Source organism: Hetaerina americana, unplaced genomic scaffold, assembly GCF_022747635.1.
Source record: "Hetaerina americana unplaced genomic scaffold, ioHetAmer1.1.p SCAF_12, whole genome shotgun sequence".
Taxonomy (NCBI): Eukaryota; Metazoa; Arthropoda; class Insecta; order Odonata; family Calopterygidae; genus Hetaerina; species Hetaerina americana.
This window is the reverse complement of record NW_027286292.1, coordinates 10,956,056-10,971,606: the sequence shown is the minus strand read 5'-3', so window position 1 is coordinate 10,971,606 and position 15,551 is coordinate 10,956,056. Positions and strand designations below refer to the sequence as shown.

General features: G+C 35.3%; 1 protein-coding gene across 3 annotated transcripts in view; it reads left to right on the top strand.

The window, feature by feature from the left end:
• The window catches only part of LOC139685685 (pre-mRNA-splicing regulator female-lethal(2)D-like), a 44,495-nt gene that overhangs the window by 4,707 nt on the left and 24,237 nt on the right, over positions 1-15,551 (top strand). The gene's annotated exons all lie outside the window — the stretch shown is intronic.

Here is a 15,551-nt window from a genome sequence, read left to right as displayed (position 1 = left end):
TGCTTTGACATCTGTCTGCTGTGAAAATGCAGACCTGGATGACAGTGGATCAGCTGCAGACACTTGGCAAAGGTGAGCATGAAAGTTCCACTTCACAAATATTTGCTACCACCCATCTATTGCTGTAGTATATAAGAGATAGTAATATTACTGTGCGATTAGACAGTAATAGTTACCAATATATTTTTTATGGCTTTGCCAAATAAGGAGCAATAAATATTGGAAAATAAGATGTAAACTATATTTGCATTTTGTACAGTGCACTTGGAAGCAATTGAGAAAGGTTTGAGGCAGTATCAGTACTTAAAGAAAGAGAATGTGGGCACGAGAAACACAAAGAAAATGGCCATTTGTGGAGGACCTTATGAGTACCCTCCTTGATCCACATATGGAGTTGGACCTGGCTTTATCTTTGCTACTTTACACTGAAGAAAACATAGTGGCAATGTCATTTCTGTAGCCTCATACAGAAAATGTGGCCAGTGGTGACCCTATCACCCTGCAAGGTATGTGTGAAAGTGGTTACCCACCCTCTACCAATAATAAACAAAGCAACAGTAAGACAAGGATTCTTTACTGTTGTGAAGAGATACAAATGTGAATTTCAGATTCATTTTCCCAGCATTTTAATGGGTTTTATAAAAGTCAATTTAACGTCATCTAGATTGAACAAACTATGTACAGTGGAACCTCGTACAAGCATAATTCCTTCTGCAACCTTTCTTGTAAATTGAAATGCTCGTTTAGTGAAACAAGGTTTCACCTATAAATCAATTTAAAATACAAAAATGCATTCCAGGCCAAAAAATGTACAACGTTTTTTCAAAGAAAATTAAATAATCTACATTGTTTAGGATCATGGATCACATTAATATGTTGTTTTACCATGGGATAAAGCAGCTGGAAGTGTGAACTCGATTTGTAAAAACAAAAAATCAAAATATATAGTTCATTAATGTTACTTTCCTCAATCCTTTTTGCTAGAATGCCTTTAAACTTTTGTTTTTTTATAGTGCTGCTAAATTTTGTAAAATTGAGACTTAGCATTATCAATAATTAAATGTCTGGCATGCATAGCCACTATCATTTGGTGAGATGCCTTGTATCCACAGTACGATGCAATATTTCCTACAACCTCCAGCGCACATTTAGCCAGCTGTTTTGAACTTACCTTGAAGGCTCATTGAATTTCCGAATGGTGGACAAGTAGGAGTTTAATTTTCGTATCCCCACTTGCATTGGCACAAAATAGCTGTGTGAGATGGACTTTCATTGGCTTCTGGCCAGCCTATGTATTCTCTTCTGTTATGTGCACAAATATTGATTCCTTACTGCATCTTCTTTGTTCACCATGCCTCACAATGATTTGAATGATGGTTGTTCTTGTTAACGTCTGGAACCACTCATGGCTCCCCTTAAATACTTCTTAAGCCATTGATGATCCCGACATCTTCTAAATGAGGGTGGCAAAAATCAAATTTGCCTTCTCACAAATAATATTCTAGTTAATTATGTTCCATTACAGTTGCTTTTCGTTTATCCATACAAGAAGCAACCCTTCAACATCATTGGAGAATTAGTAATATTGTTGAAAACATGTAACTATTTGGTAGATACTCATCCCACTCTTGAAGCATTAATATCCTTAATCTTGTTTGGTACTTGAAGAAAATGCAAACTGGGAATTCCCCTCTCCTCGGCACTCTTTATGCGAAAAGTCACTCAGTAAGCAAGTCATTTTCAGGACCAATAGTTTTGCTTGTTATGAAAATTACCCACTATGCGAAGTGCTCTTTAGGTGAGGTTCCACTGTATTGATATTTCAATAAATGAAGAACCTGAATATTTCTTTTTTGCTTGTTTACCTGCAATAATTATTTTATTTAAACCAAATTTGTTTTGTTGGTACCTGTTTATGGTTTCAAAACATGACTATAGCTGTCGTGTTCATTATACATGCTAAAAATTGCTTTTTATCACTTCTAATTAACACGCAGGAGGAATACTTAGTCAAAACCAACAATAGTTAGCAAATTTAATTTTGCCTTATAATCTTATCTGTGCCAAATTTGCTTGGTTAAATAAGATTGTTATTCGATTCAACCATTGCCTTATCTAAAACTTGAAATTTAAGTGCTTAACTTGGTGAAGGATATCTTATTATAAATTTATATCTTTTTGCTTAGGTGATTTGAGGCTCACAATTCCACAAGCTGTAGCAGTGACTGATCTACAAGCATCCATATCCTGAACTTAGGCTAAACATTTTGAAAGAGGCATAGCAGTAGAGAGGGAACTAGTGGTTAGGTTAAAGAACCTGGAAAAGATTTCCTGTAAGAAAATTGACATCCAGACTCTCAGGCAGAGGGTAAAAATGGTGGAATTAAGGATGGAGGAGGTTATAAATATATATTTTAGAAAAGGGATTAATAACCAATTAGAGAGTATTTTCACACTGGAGGAAATTAAATGCACAGAATCGAAAATTAGATGTTTCGATTTGTGGAAAATGGAGAGATCCAATACCTATTCCAGTGGAACTTCTTGGAGATTTTGTATAAATGATTTCAAAGGAAAAGGATTCCAGCTGGTGAATTGTTCACTTGTTTGCATTGTTCTTCAGATTTCTTAAAGAAAGACTACATCAAGAATGATTTTTATCGATACAAAAATTAGGCTTTTGAAAGCATTGAAAATGACGTACATTTTATTGCTCGTGTATGTTTTATTTGAGGTCAAGCTGATTCGTGTTTGGAATACCAATAATTATTCAAATATTGGTGAGGAGAAAAAATAATGCTCTTGAAGCTATAATTTTTCTATAATGTTATACTTATGTGTAATAAAAATGTTTCTTGATATTTTATAAAACTGTCATTCCTTAAATAATTCTCAACTATATTATATTTTTGGATAGCTTCTTGGCATTTTTTTCCAAGTGGCAAATTTGTCATCATTTATCCTTCCTGCTGCTCCTCCCTCCTGGTTTTTCCTTATGTTGTGTACATGGTTCGGGAACATTACCTTGGCCAACTCCAGTTGGGAAAACCAGGACTTCCTAAACCTGCCCTGAGACAGCACATTTCTTAACTGCTTCCCTGTACTTAATTTGCTTGTGCTTGATCTGTATTTTCATGTCTTGATACTGCATGTTTTCTTTTGTCCTCAAGCATGTGTTTGCACTCGGAGATGTTTGAATAGTCTTTTCCGCTCTTTAAATATTTGTATGTATTTGTGGATTATTTACTTAGTTATATATGTCTGTGCATTTTTATCTCTTTTCTTAGTATTTCAAAAAATAAATGTTAAATTTACTAGAACTGCCTGATTTTTATTTTACATCAGCATTAGTTTTTTTTATGAGGGTATCTGATTGCATTAAATAATTGATTATATTTAAAAAAATTTACTTGCATATGACACAATTTGGAACTATATTCCATTTGTTTTAGATCAAGATATGGTGGATGTTAGAAAGACAGGTTTAGGGATAAAATTTAAAGATCTCTGAAAAGTCGTTAATATAGGTGAATTAAAGGTAACATCCGATTTCACATGACCTGTCAACCATCCCTCCCTCCCACCCATGAAGATTTAGAAGATATTTGTCCATCTCTGAACCAAATTTCATGTCCCTCATTTTTGACAAATGCATAGTTTGTCGTGCTTTGAATTGGGAGTTTAATGACAAAATAAAAGTACTCTTTTGGTAGATCAAATTTAATATCAAACAGATTTGGATGTACATAATCATCTTTGTGAAAAATAAAAAGTTCATAAAAAACACTTAATATTTAGTTTTATACGAGGGTCATCCGGAAAGTAGTACCCGTTCGTGCCGCATGAAGTGCTGACGACGCGAGTAGCCGCTGGACGAGGTCAGATAGCTTCAGTGGCTTGTCTGCCTTCTCTGAGCCAAGTTGCGTGACGCTAGCATTGCCTGTGTTGTTTCTGTGATTGTTTACAATGTTTAAAAAAATTGAGAACGCCGCCAGTTGTGAAGTGAGGGCAGTGATTAAATTCCTCAATGCAAGAAACGTTCGCCCATGTGATATTCATCGCCAATTAAAGGAGGTGTATGGAGACAATGTAATGGACGAGTCGTCTGTTCGGCGGTGGTGTCGCAACTTCAACATGGGGAGGGGGAACACACACGACGATGAGCGTTCGGGGAGACCGTCTGTCATTACAGACCAACTGGTGAGCTCAGTTGACGAATTCGTGAGGAACGATCGGCGCGTCACAATTGATGACATCTGTGAGCATTTTCCCAATGTTTCTCGAACAATTGTTCATGAAATTGTTAAACACCATCTGCATTATGCAAAAATTTGTGCAAGATGGGTCCCTCGCGTATCTCAATGAGCTGGCGGCGAAGGACTATGCAGCAGGAATACAGAAACTTGTCACACGTTATGACAAATGCCTTAATTTGCTTGGAGATTATGTTGAGAAGTAGTTTAAAGTATCCTCTTTCAAATAAAATTTTTTATGTTTGTTAATATTTACTTTTGTGTCTTTATTTCACGAACGGGTACTACTTTCCGGATGACCCTCGTAAATAGTAAAATTATTTAGTCTTTTACTCATGGTATTATTCACACTATTTTGGGATGGTGGCATTTTCTGATGATCTTCTCCAGCAAGCAATAACTTCATAACCACTACTTTATAAAGGCCTCGTAAAGTTAAATCCTAGGTGAAATTAATTTACTGATCAATACTCCTGAAGAAAGAATAAGTGCAATTCCAACAAATAAACTGAAATTAATTTCATCCTGTATTTTAGAGTAACTCACAGAGTTTACTGATAACTAATTAGTTTATAAATTGACAAACTGATTAATTGGCTACAATTCATAAGTGTAATGAATCGCCTTTTAAAGCATTATTAAAATCGCTACTTCCGAACTATTCCGTATTACAAAAATATCTTTACTTAAAATTTTAGAATGAAAAGCATGATAGGATAAGTATCCATCCCTACAAAAAGATGCTATAGAAGTCCCAGTTAAGGAATGGGCATCATGAGCTTGATATTCTTGGACTGGAACATCAACCACACATCTGGTCAATGTTCCAGCTCAGGAACTGCCTCATCTGCCACATAGTGGTGAAGTGCATAACCAATGATGAACTGCAAGGAAGTGTTTTTTCTGAGATTCATCGAGAGAGACAGAAATCTAACCTTACGGATTCCGCAAGTCCTCTTAACAATGCTCCTGGTCATGATGTATGAGGAGTTATACTTGAAAGAAAAGGCATACCATCAATTAAAATTAATGTAACTACAACAATTGCAAATGGTTTCCTATACATTTAATTCATAGTAGCAACGGATTCTCCACAATTTGATAATTAAAAATTGAGTTTAACTCCCCCATTATGTAATGCAGCTGGTAATGTTAATGAATTTAGTTCTAACTATAATTCTAAATGAGCATATCAAAATATATTTCATGTACATTGTTAGTCAGTTTTAATGTTTTGCAGAAGACAAAAATGGAAGCAAAATTTGTGCTTACTGCCCTTCATGCCCAATCATAGGATTTCTGACTGGTGTATATAAAAATTGGAGTAGTAAGAAACAATCATTTATTTGGTCGCTATGAAATGTTTCAATCTACTGTTGTGAAAAATGTAGGCGTCATGCTGTGATCCATGCCATATGCATGTTATGTCCCTAATTTCCATGGTTGGCCCTGCCACCATCTGTAATTTTATATTTTGGTAATAATCAAGCAAAAGAAATATGAAATTGTCATAATTTATGTGTTGACTTTTGCAAGTTGAATGTGTACATTCTTTTGAAAGTAAAGATAAAGGCATCATGGGTACCCACCTAATGATTGTTAACTTAATGCAATAACATGCCACTTTAAAAACAATAAATGAAGTTGCAATAATACTTCATTGCATGGTATCGCTATACTACTGAACCATTCACAACTAATAACATTTGGAATATAACATTAATGATGCAGTTTTTTCTCATCTCTTTGGACCATCTAATAGGTGAATTAACAAAAGATATAATCAAAATTAGTATTGGGTGAGCTCGGCCTACTAAAACTGGTATTGGTCTTAGTATTGGGCGAGCTCTACCTACTCCTATCAAACTGAACTTCAGGTCAATAACTGTGTTTATGGTTTTTATAATCTGAACTTAAAATGTTAAAGTTTTAAATTTAATAAATAATGATTGTAGGCATGTGCTGATAAATATTGAATTGGCCTAAACTCTCATGGATAAATGCTAATCTCAAGAAATAATATACAACATAAGTTGCCCAGGATGTTCACAATTTGTTAAACCATGAAAATGGAAAGGGATGTTGAAAGTACCTCATGAACATTCAGTTACGGGCCCATGTCACTAAACAAATTAAGTTTAAAAAATGTAGCAGTTAGGCTGGTAAATTCAAAATTAAATAAGCGATACGAAAACACCCAATGATGGACCAGCACTAAGTAATGATATGATGAATACCTACTGCAGAAATGTACATTTCCTAGGCAGTATGATTTCAAGTATAGGAAAGGATTTTCCATATACGCTTACATTTCAACTAATTTTGTTACAGTTCAATATATTCCAGAATAAGTGTTGTCTCAGTGACAATGAATTATTATATTAGAAAAGATTTGGAAGGTCACATATTTAGCTAATTCATATTGGTCTTGTACTCATAATTTGTTTCATGAAGCCAAAAATCGTGACATTTATTACAACTACTAGAATAATTTATGCCTAGAAATTCATGAAGCATACAAATAAATATACCACTTCTCATGGTCACACCCAGGGTTTTTCATGTGAATGTGAGTACAATCAATGCAACCAACTCTGCCAGAATAATGAGATTATTCAAAGATATCAACCCTGTGTATAGTTAATTCCTCTTCTGTTGGTGGTAATTTCCAACATCTTTTTGGTAATAGCCATAATAACATTCTGTCAAAGGAAAACATCAAACCAATTATGACACACTGGGTAATACTATATTTTTAATACCCTCTTGGAAACTTGTACCACAAGTGTTCAACAACAATATTCACTTCCTGCATATTGTCTGAAACTTAAGCAGCATAATAAAGTAGCTCAAGCTGGTAATTATTTCATTTCACGATGTCTTTGTAGACCACTATCTGAACTCCTTGTCCATTCCCTGCCATCTGCATGGAATGGATATGATTTCCTCAGCCTTCTAAATTGTTTCTACCCTGCAATTCACGTCTGCTACGAGGGTAGGCTGAAAACTGATGCACACATGCTTGCCAAGCGTGAACAAAAGCAAATAGCTAGATTGGGCAAAAAGTACCTTAAAGTACAATTCTTTAGTTTCAAAATCATATGTTTATTTTTCAACATAGTTACCGTTAAGGCTAACACATTTCTTCCAACGTGTAGCAAGTTTTGTCAATCCATCACTGAAAAACTCTTCTGACTTTCCTCGAATCCAGGAATTGGCAGCTGTCTTCACCTCATCGTCTGAGGTGTAATGATTACCCTTGAGTTGTCTCTTGAGTTGAGGGAAAAAATGAAAATCGCAAGGTGTAAGATCACGGGTATACTTAGGGTGTGGAATCAGTTCAAATTTCAGGTTTCGCAGAGCCTCTCCAGTTGCACGCGAGGTGTGCGGACGAGGATTGTCATGTTGCAAGATTATCGGTGCCAGGCTGCCTTTAGCATGACAAACTTCTTCCTTGGACATTCCAATATGGTTTGTGATATGCTTTTGAGTGATTCACCGGTCATATTGAATCAAATCTTCAATGATTTTGCGATGTTTATCGTCTGTGGCAGTGATCAGATGTCCGCTGCATGTTTCATCAACAGTTATGACTTTTCTAGGCTTGCAATCATGAAGTTTTACTACCCATAGATTTACAGTAAACCATTCAACAGCATCGTCACCATAAACAGCCTTTAAATGACGAAAAAACCTCAGTAAAAGTCATTTTTCAGAGTTAAAAATTCGATAACAGCATGGTGTTTAACTCCCATTGACATAGCACTGGAAAACGTCTCCATACTTCTGCTTCTCGAAATACACTGGATGAGTGAAACGACCTGAAACCTGTACATGCATGTTGTGGAGGAATGTTACTTTCACAAGCCACGAGGAGTGCCTCTGAAGGTCATTTTGTTTGTGGCCTACAAGCATGTGTGCATTAGTTTTCAGCCTACCCTCATATCAATGCCACCTCTCGCTGCACATCTATCCCATGCAATCAAGGTTTAATCCCCCTAACCTATTTTTCCCAAAGAAAGATGACTTTTCTTCCTTCGACATAGTTTCTCCTCTATTTTTCAAAATATTTATTTTTAAAAAATTTCCCCCCAATAAATGTTTCTACCCACAGAGCAAAGGCACTTGCATGGCCGTAGCTCATATCAACCTATGGCTATGGCTAATCTGGAATACTTTCCTTTCTGGCCACATTCACATTACTAAATGAGCCTGATTCACCATTGACATTTTTCTCGTTTGAACCCATGGAATAGGCTCCCTTAGTGCTTTCATTTTAAGTCCAAACTCATCTTCCTCCTTAAAATTAATTCCCTTAATATTAGTACTTTCAAAAGAAACAAAGCAACAGTAAAAACCACACTACAGCAGTTACCATCTCTTCCACTCCAATGCTCAATCCCCAATTCACTTTCATTCAGAGGGCATTGAATAGGCAACATCACACCCTGGCCACATTTTTAGTGCCGGATAAATACATGCCTTGAAAATGTGGACTGAGTTATATAACCAGCTGTGTTGTCATATGGATGCATTTATCTGACTCAGAAAAATCTGTCATCTTGCACTCAAAATGTTAAAGGTGTTCTGTATACACCACCTTTCCCTTGAGAGCCTGTAGTTAATATTTCACTAGGGCTGACATATATTTTTCTTGAAAAAGGTCTCATTAATAAGTCTTGCAAAAAAAGGTTTTATCCCCAGCAAAATTTTTCATTTAAAGAAAATGAAAAATTATAGTTATCCAGTGATCCCCTGTCTGGGGCTCAGTTTTGTAACTTTCCTCTTTAAGAGAAAAGAGAAAATTATTTCTTTTGCAGAATTCTTCCAATGGAAGTCTGTAATTGACAGTAACTTTTTTTGCCAGCCGGTATGGAGAGTGAATTTTATGTTAGAGAAGAAATTCATTTGGGAAGTATTTCGTGAGCCAGTGAAATCTTTTGTAACTACCTCCCAACATGTTTACATCACCTGGTTCCATAGTATTGTGCAGACGATTAAGCTGAGTATGAAATAGTTTGTATGTTTAATATTTTATAATGTTATGATTAATAAATTGGTATAGGATGTTACTGCAACAATCTGTCATGACATTTGTATCAATAGGGAGATGAAATCCAAAAAAAAAAATGCCATTAGTAGGTTAGTATCAACAGATTTAATTTTGGAAGTAAAAAATAGGTATTTTTATATCTTAGCAATCAAATTTATCATTGCACAACATTTGAGTTTAACAACAGCATTGGCTGTGCTGCTAAAAGTTTAAAATGGTTGACATGCAAAGTGTAGTGAAAAGAAAACTTGTGAGTAAAAACTTATTTCATGGGAAGTACACTAAGTTCATTCCATCAGTTGTAAATATTTAGCCACTCAAAAAAATACTAAATAAATGGATTCCAAAATATAGTAGACTTCAGATATCCATACAAATGACATTAAGGTCACCTATTTCATCCATCATCATATAAACTCACACCAGTCTAACTAGTTAGTTTCCATGCTACAACTTAGGCGCTGCTTTCACTTTACAAATAAAAGACTTATGAATCGGCTTTTGTAAAATTAAAGATTCTTACCTCATGCGTAGACTATAGAAGTCTTTCCTCATCATAGGCTATATAAATTTATGATGACTATTTTTAATATATGAATTCACTATTAACAGAAAAATACATAATGCATAATATAGTGAGAAATTAATATCAGTGCAATATTTATGCAAAAAACAATTATTAACCAACAAATAAAAAAATATATAATGTCCCAATCAATTGCTAATATTAGTACAGTTACTTGGATATTTAAAGCTCATATTCTAAGTAGTAATGATAGCCATTGATGCATGTAAATCAATTACTAGTTCGACACTATAATTTAATACAGATTTTTCATGATTTTTTATGAAAATTTTAACGACTGAGAACCTCTAAGCCTCTAACCTGGCACAATAAATTACTATTATTTACTTGAATACAAGAGTCATGGTGAATTTTATCCGAATTGTGTTAGGAAGTAATTCAAAGTTAATTTAAAGAAGTTACCTTTGCATGGTCCTATAAAGTGTTTGCCTTTCTCTCTACCTATATTGAGGAAGTAATTTGGTTAATGCCTATAAAAGTTCCTCAATCCAAAACAGGCCTATATCAATTATACCCAGAGTAATTGATTATTTTTAATGCATGCCCAAAACTATTCATGTGCCAAAAAAGGCATTTACATTGGGGCCTGGGATGCTTAGATGGGCACAAACTTTTAAAGTAAAAGTTGTTGTTCATCTATGTATCCATATTCTCAATTATCTGTGTGCAGATTGTCCATTTTGCAGATTGGCTGTGTCCCTCTCTTCTTAGCACCTCAACAGTTCAATAAAATTACAATCGTAAAGATAAGAAAATGCGAACATTGACAAAATCAAATAAGAAAATGCTTTGAAATTTTATGTACTTTAAGAAAATACAAGTTTGAAATACCTCGGCACTCTTAAAAGTTGTTAATTTCGTGAAATCAAAAGTTGTCAATAGTGTTAAATGTTTTAATTTAAACATTTTGGTACTATTGTTACTTAACCATCATCATTTCCCCCAAATTCTATATCCTTACAAATTCCATATTCTCCTTTAAGGCAAGTAAATACTTAGTTTCACTACACAGCGAATGAGTGATCAACTATCTAAATTTTGTTATTTTAGTATCATATTATGAATCTGCATTAGCTATACTTTTTAAAATTTTTCTCTTGCCAGTCATTTTTTTCCTCTCTACTTGATTGGTTTAGCTTTCTGATACAAATATATTATGCTATTCACATTGATGATAGTTTTTTGTAAAAAGATAATTCCCACTTTATAAATATGGATGAAAAAATGTAATTTCCAATGTTAAAAAATGCAAATCACTCACAAGGAATGAAAATGGGGAGTCTCTGTATATATCCGTTTATATCATGACCATATTTTCCACATATTTTCATTATCTGTGTTTTTCAATTACCCATGCATAATCATTAGCATGGATAATTGTTAGTTTACTCTACCTAATTCATCTACACTGGCTGCATCTTGCTTTTTTACACCACAGGTATATGATTGCTGTACGTTTGCTACAATTAGCAATACCCCTCGACTACCTTCTGTTTGACACATAAATTATAATTGGTTGACATGAAATGGAAATCTTATAATCATAACCAATAACTGTCTGAAGATAGGCATAACACCAAAACACTGTAAACAATAACACTGTAACCTTGTGATTTGTTAGGTAGAGAGTTGGTAATCCGAGAAAAAATACTTGGGGTATATTTAAATTCTTCTGTGGAATGGTGTTTTTTTCTTTTCATCTACCATATTAATTAGTCTCACAGAAATTGATCTCACACGTTCATAATGTGGCTCAAAATTTCATGAAGAATTGACGTCACAGTCAAAAAATGTAATTTCTACTGGAGAGAAAATTTTAGGATGGCCTCTCTGGATTGATGTGATAGATACTCCCATCTGAGTCTCCTAGAATTTGCTTCATAAGTTACAGACTTGGGCTGGGAGACTCCTGTTCTAAGGGAGATTCATCCGTCTCTTTTCTCTGGAGAAACAAGTTACATACTTGGGCAGGGAGACTCGTTTTCTACAGAAGATTCATCTGTTTCCTTTCTCTGGAGGAACAACTTACAGACTTGGCCCCTGGTAGGCTCGATGAATCAGCAGCTAACTTCAGTCTAAATATATAATTCCTTTTTATTCCTCTATCACTTATTGAGCCTTAAACTTCAATATCCACCATGGCATACTTATATTTCAAATAACATGTAGCCAGTGAATCAATGCTAGAGTGATGTATGTTATTATAAAATTGTGTTCATGAATTGTAGGGTGCTTTCATGTCCACTTGCTATATAGTCCCACACAGTTGAGGAAATTGTAGTCTTTGAAAAATATGTTTGAAACTCATTTCCTCCAATATAGGGAAACCATTGTTTGTTGTTGATAGCACACAACGAATGACATCACTTGTCCCCCAATCACACTGCAAGCTTTTGACTTTCAAACTTGATGACCCCATATAATACTTGGAAAAGAGCCTTCAATGGCAAGATACTTAACTAATGGAAATAACAGGATTATTATTTATCTGAAGCAGAAATATCAATGTTAAAATGCTGTAGAAAATGTTTAAATTGTACAATAATGCATTAATTATTCTATTCCTATATATTATTATATAGAGTTAATTAATCTACAAAAAATTGGTTGGTGAACTCTCCATGCATTCTCTGGCTGACCATTTCTGTCTATAACTATGTATTAAATAACCAAAGCTAAAAATGCCCTAGTTCCTTTGACTGAAACACAGGGTCCTGCCACTATCATTCTCTATTTTTTCAGTAGCAACCTGTCACATGTATTACTGTAGTACCCTTGTCACATTGCCAAAATGTGTTCATCCCACTAATGCATACTGAAGTTTACAGACAGATGTAATGAGTTACAAGACACTGGTATTAATGTTTTGATAAGTTTGTTAGTGAAATGTTTCCCCCTAAAGGCAATGTTTAACTCAGCCTTACTATTTCTTGAAAATCTCATTACCCTCAATGTAATCTAATTTCAAGTAGTAGTAGTTTTAGGGGAGGCGACCGACAGCTATGGTCATTAGTGCCAATACAGATGGACAGGAAAGGATGAAGGGCGGAGAGAAACCCAGCATCGGCATTAGACTACTCTTATTGAAAAGCGCCATGGGGTCTGCAGCTTAACATCCCATCTGTCTGATGGTGTACTCATTCGAAGTGCCCTCCACTAAGCACCTCAAGTAGGCATTGGGATACCATTGAAAAATATCTGTCAACTCCAGGATTCAAAACCAGGCCCTCTCGGTAGGAAACCAGTGTGTTAACCGCCGCACCAAATCAATCCCCATCGTATCTCAATATTTCTAAATAATATTAATATATCATTGATTGAATTGCAAGGCATTCATAAATGTTCAAAGCATACTAAGTATGTTCTTTGTAAATTTTAAATGATAAAGTTGTATTCCTGCTAGTCAGAATATTTTAACTTGGCATTTTATTCATTTAAAATATATTAATGTTTTGGATATGATATCCAACTGTATGCTTGTAAAGTAAAAATGCATTAAAAGTAAGAGGGTGATTCAAAAAGTAAGGTCTCCCATTTTTTTCATGAAAAATCAAATTTATGCTCAACTTTGTGTACATCGTAAGAAAGGCTGAGCATATAGCTATTTTTCTGCATAGTCGCCTTGACGATCAATCACTTTTTGCATCCTTGTAACCAGCTTTTTAATATCGGCGTCGTACCTTTCTCCCACTGCGTCACAAAGCTAACTGACGACTGCTTCTTGCACTTCCTCATCTGACTTGAATTTCTGTCCTCCAAGGTGTTTTTTGAGAACGGGAAACAAGTGGTAGTTGCTGTGGGCAATTTCCGGGCTGTAAGGAGTGCGGTCGATGATATCCCAGCCAAATTTATTGAGTAGGGTGGTCGTTTGATGTGACACGTGCATGTTGGTGTGGACATGCATTGTCATGATGCAAACACACTACTTTGGTACGACCCCTTGTTGTAACCGAGGACCTCCGACACAATATTCTGCCCGGAGAAGTAGCCTCTCTCTTCATTAAGGCCTTTCTGTATCTCATGGAGGGTGATTCCCCGGTTCTTGCGCACCATCTCATCAATTGGAGCCACCGTTGATTACGGCAAACTCGGCCGCCCCGACTGCTGCTCATCGTGGACGTTTTCCCGGCGATCAAAAAACTCCCTGCACCACTTCCACACGTTTTGATGTCCATACACTTCTTACCATACACTTCCACTGAATGGTGATGAACTTATATCGGAGAAGCAGTTGTCAGTAGGCTTCGCTATGTGGCGGGAGAAAGGTACGACGCCGGTATTAAAAAGCTGCTTCAAGGATGCAAAAAGTGATTGATCGTCAAGGCAGCTATATAGAAAAATAGCTAAGCGCTCAACCTTTCCAATGATGTGCACAAAGTTGAGAATAAATTTGATTTTTCATGAAAAAAAATAGGAGACCTTACTTTTCGAATCGTCCTCGTAATTACATATAAAAAGAAGAATTTCAACAACAACTGCTGTAAGGTCATTGGCCATCTCTGCTCCTTGAATAAGGGTTTCTTGTGAGATTTTCTGCTTAGCTCTGGATCTATTAACCTCAGCCACAATTGGAATCTCTCAGCTTTTATCCTCATATGATGAAAAAGTGCATCTACATACTGAAGATGAATTTCCCGAAAAAGATGATGATATACTGTGCCTGCTCCATTCTGCATCTATTCATAGATCTAGCCCATCACCTTCTTTGCCACCTATTCTGTTAGAGTAGTAGTCTTCCCAGCACGAGCAATGATATAAATCTCGATCAACTTGTCAACATTCATTAGTACTTCAAAGATCTATGGCAGATGCCATGACGGTAGCTTTAACAGAGTCATATGCTAATATGCATTAAAATGCAACAATTTCAAAGTAAAAATCATCCACGTTGACCAGAATCTGGGTTTGAATCCTAGTCAAGGTGAATGATTTTTTTTGAAATTGTTGTATTTTAATTCATTAGTACTCATAAATGTTCATACTGTTACCAGTATTGCAACTTCAATTGTTTCTACTTCTGATCTCCAAGATCTGGTAGAGACAGGCTTACTGGTGATTTTAAATAAAGGCTCTGAATGGCTTAATTTCTCACATTTGTAAACTATGCACCAATTTTTGTATACCTTACAGTTAAGTTGATTTCTACATTAAGTTTTTGCGTACTATGTGACCTGGCCTCAATAGTGATTTTAAATTGACTGCCTTCCACCAATTTGTGATGAATTTTATGATGGCATAAGTTTCTTCAGAAAATCTCTATTGTTTACTTTATTAAGCATTGATTCAAATGCATCTTCATGCATTAGGCATGTCATTTTTTTGACTCAAGGACTGCTTAATCTTACAAATACAGACAATTTCAAACCACTTGCTGCCTGTAATATTCACTCAAAATACCATTCTCTTACATCAGCTAGCCATCTCATGGTTACCTTGAACCCATGCGATGTGAGAATGACCTTAAGCGGTACAAGTATAATAGAACATCGAAAAAATACATCAACCAGACCCAGGGTATGGCATACCAGAGCATCGCAGTACCTGGGACATTCTTCCTCCAATAGGTATTCAGAGTTATATATTTCCGAACACCTATAGAATTTGTCTTTCTATTATTCTTCACTGGCTATAGCTTGTCAAATGTTGTGGTAGTAGATGA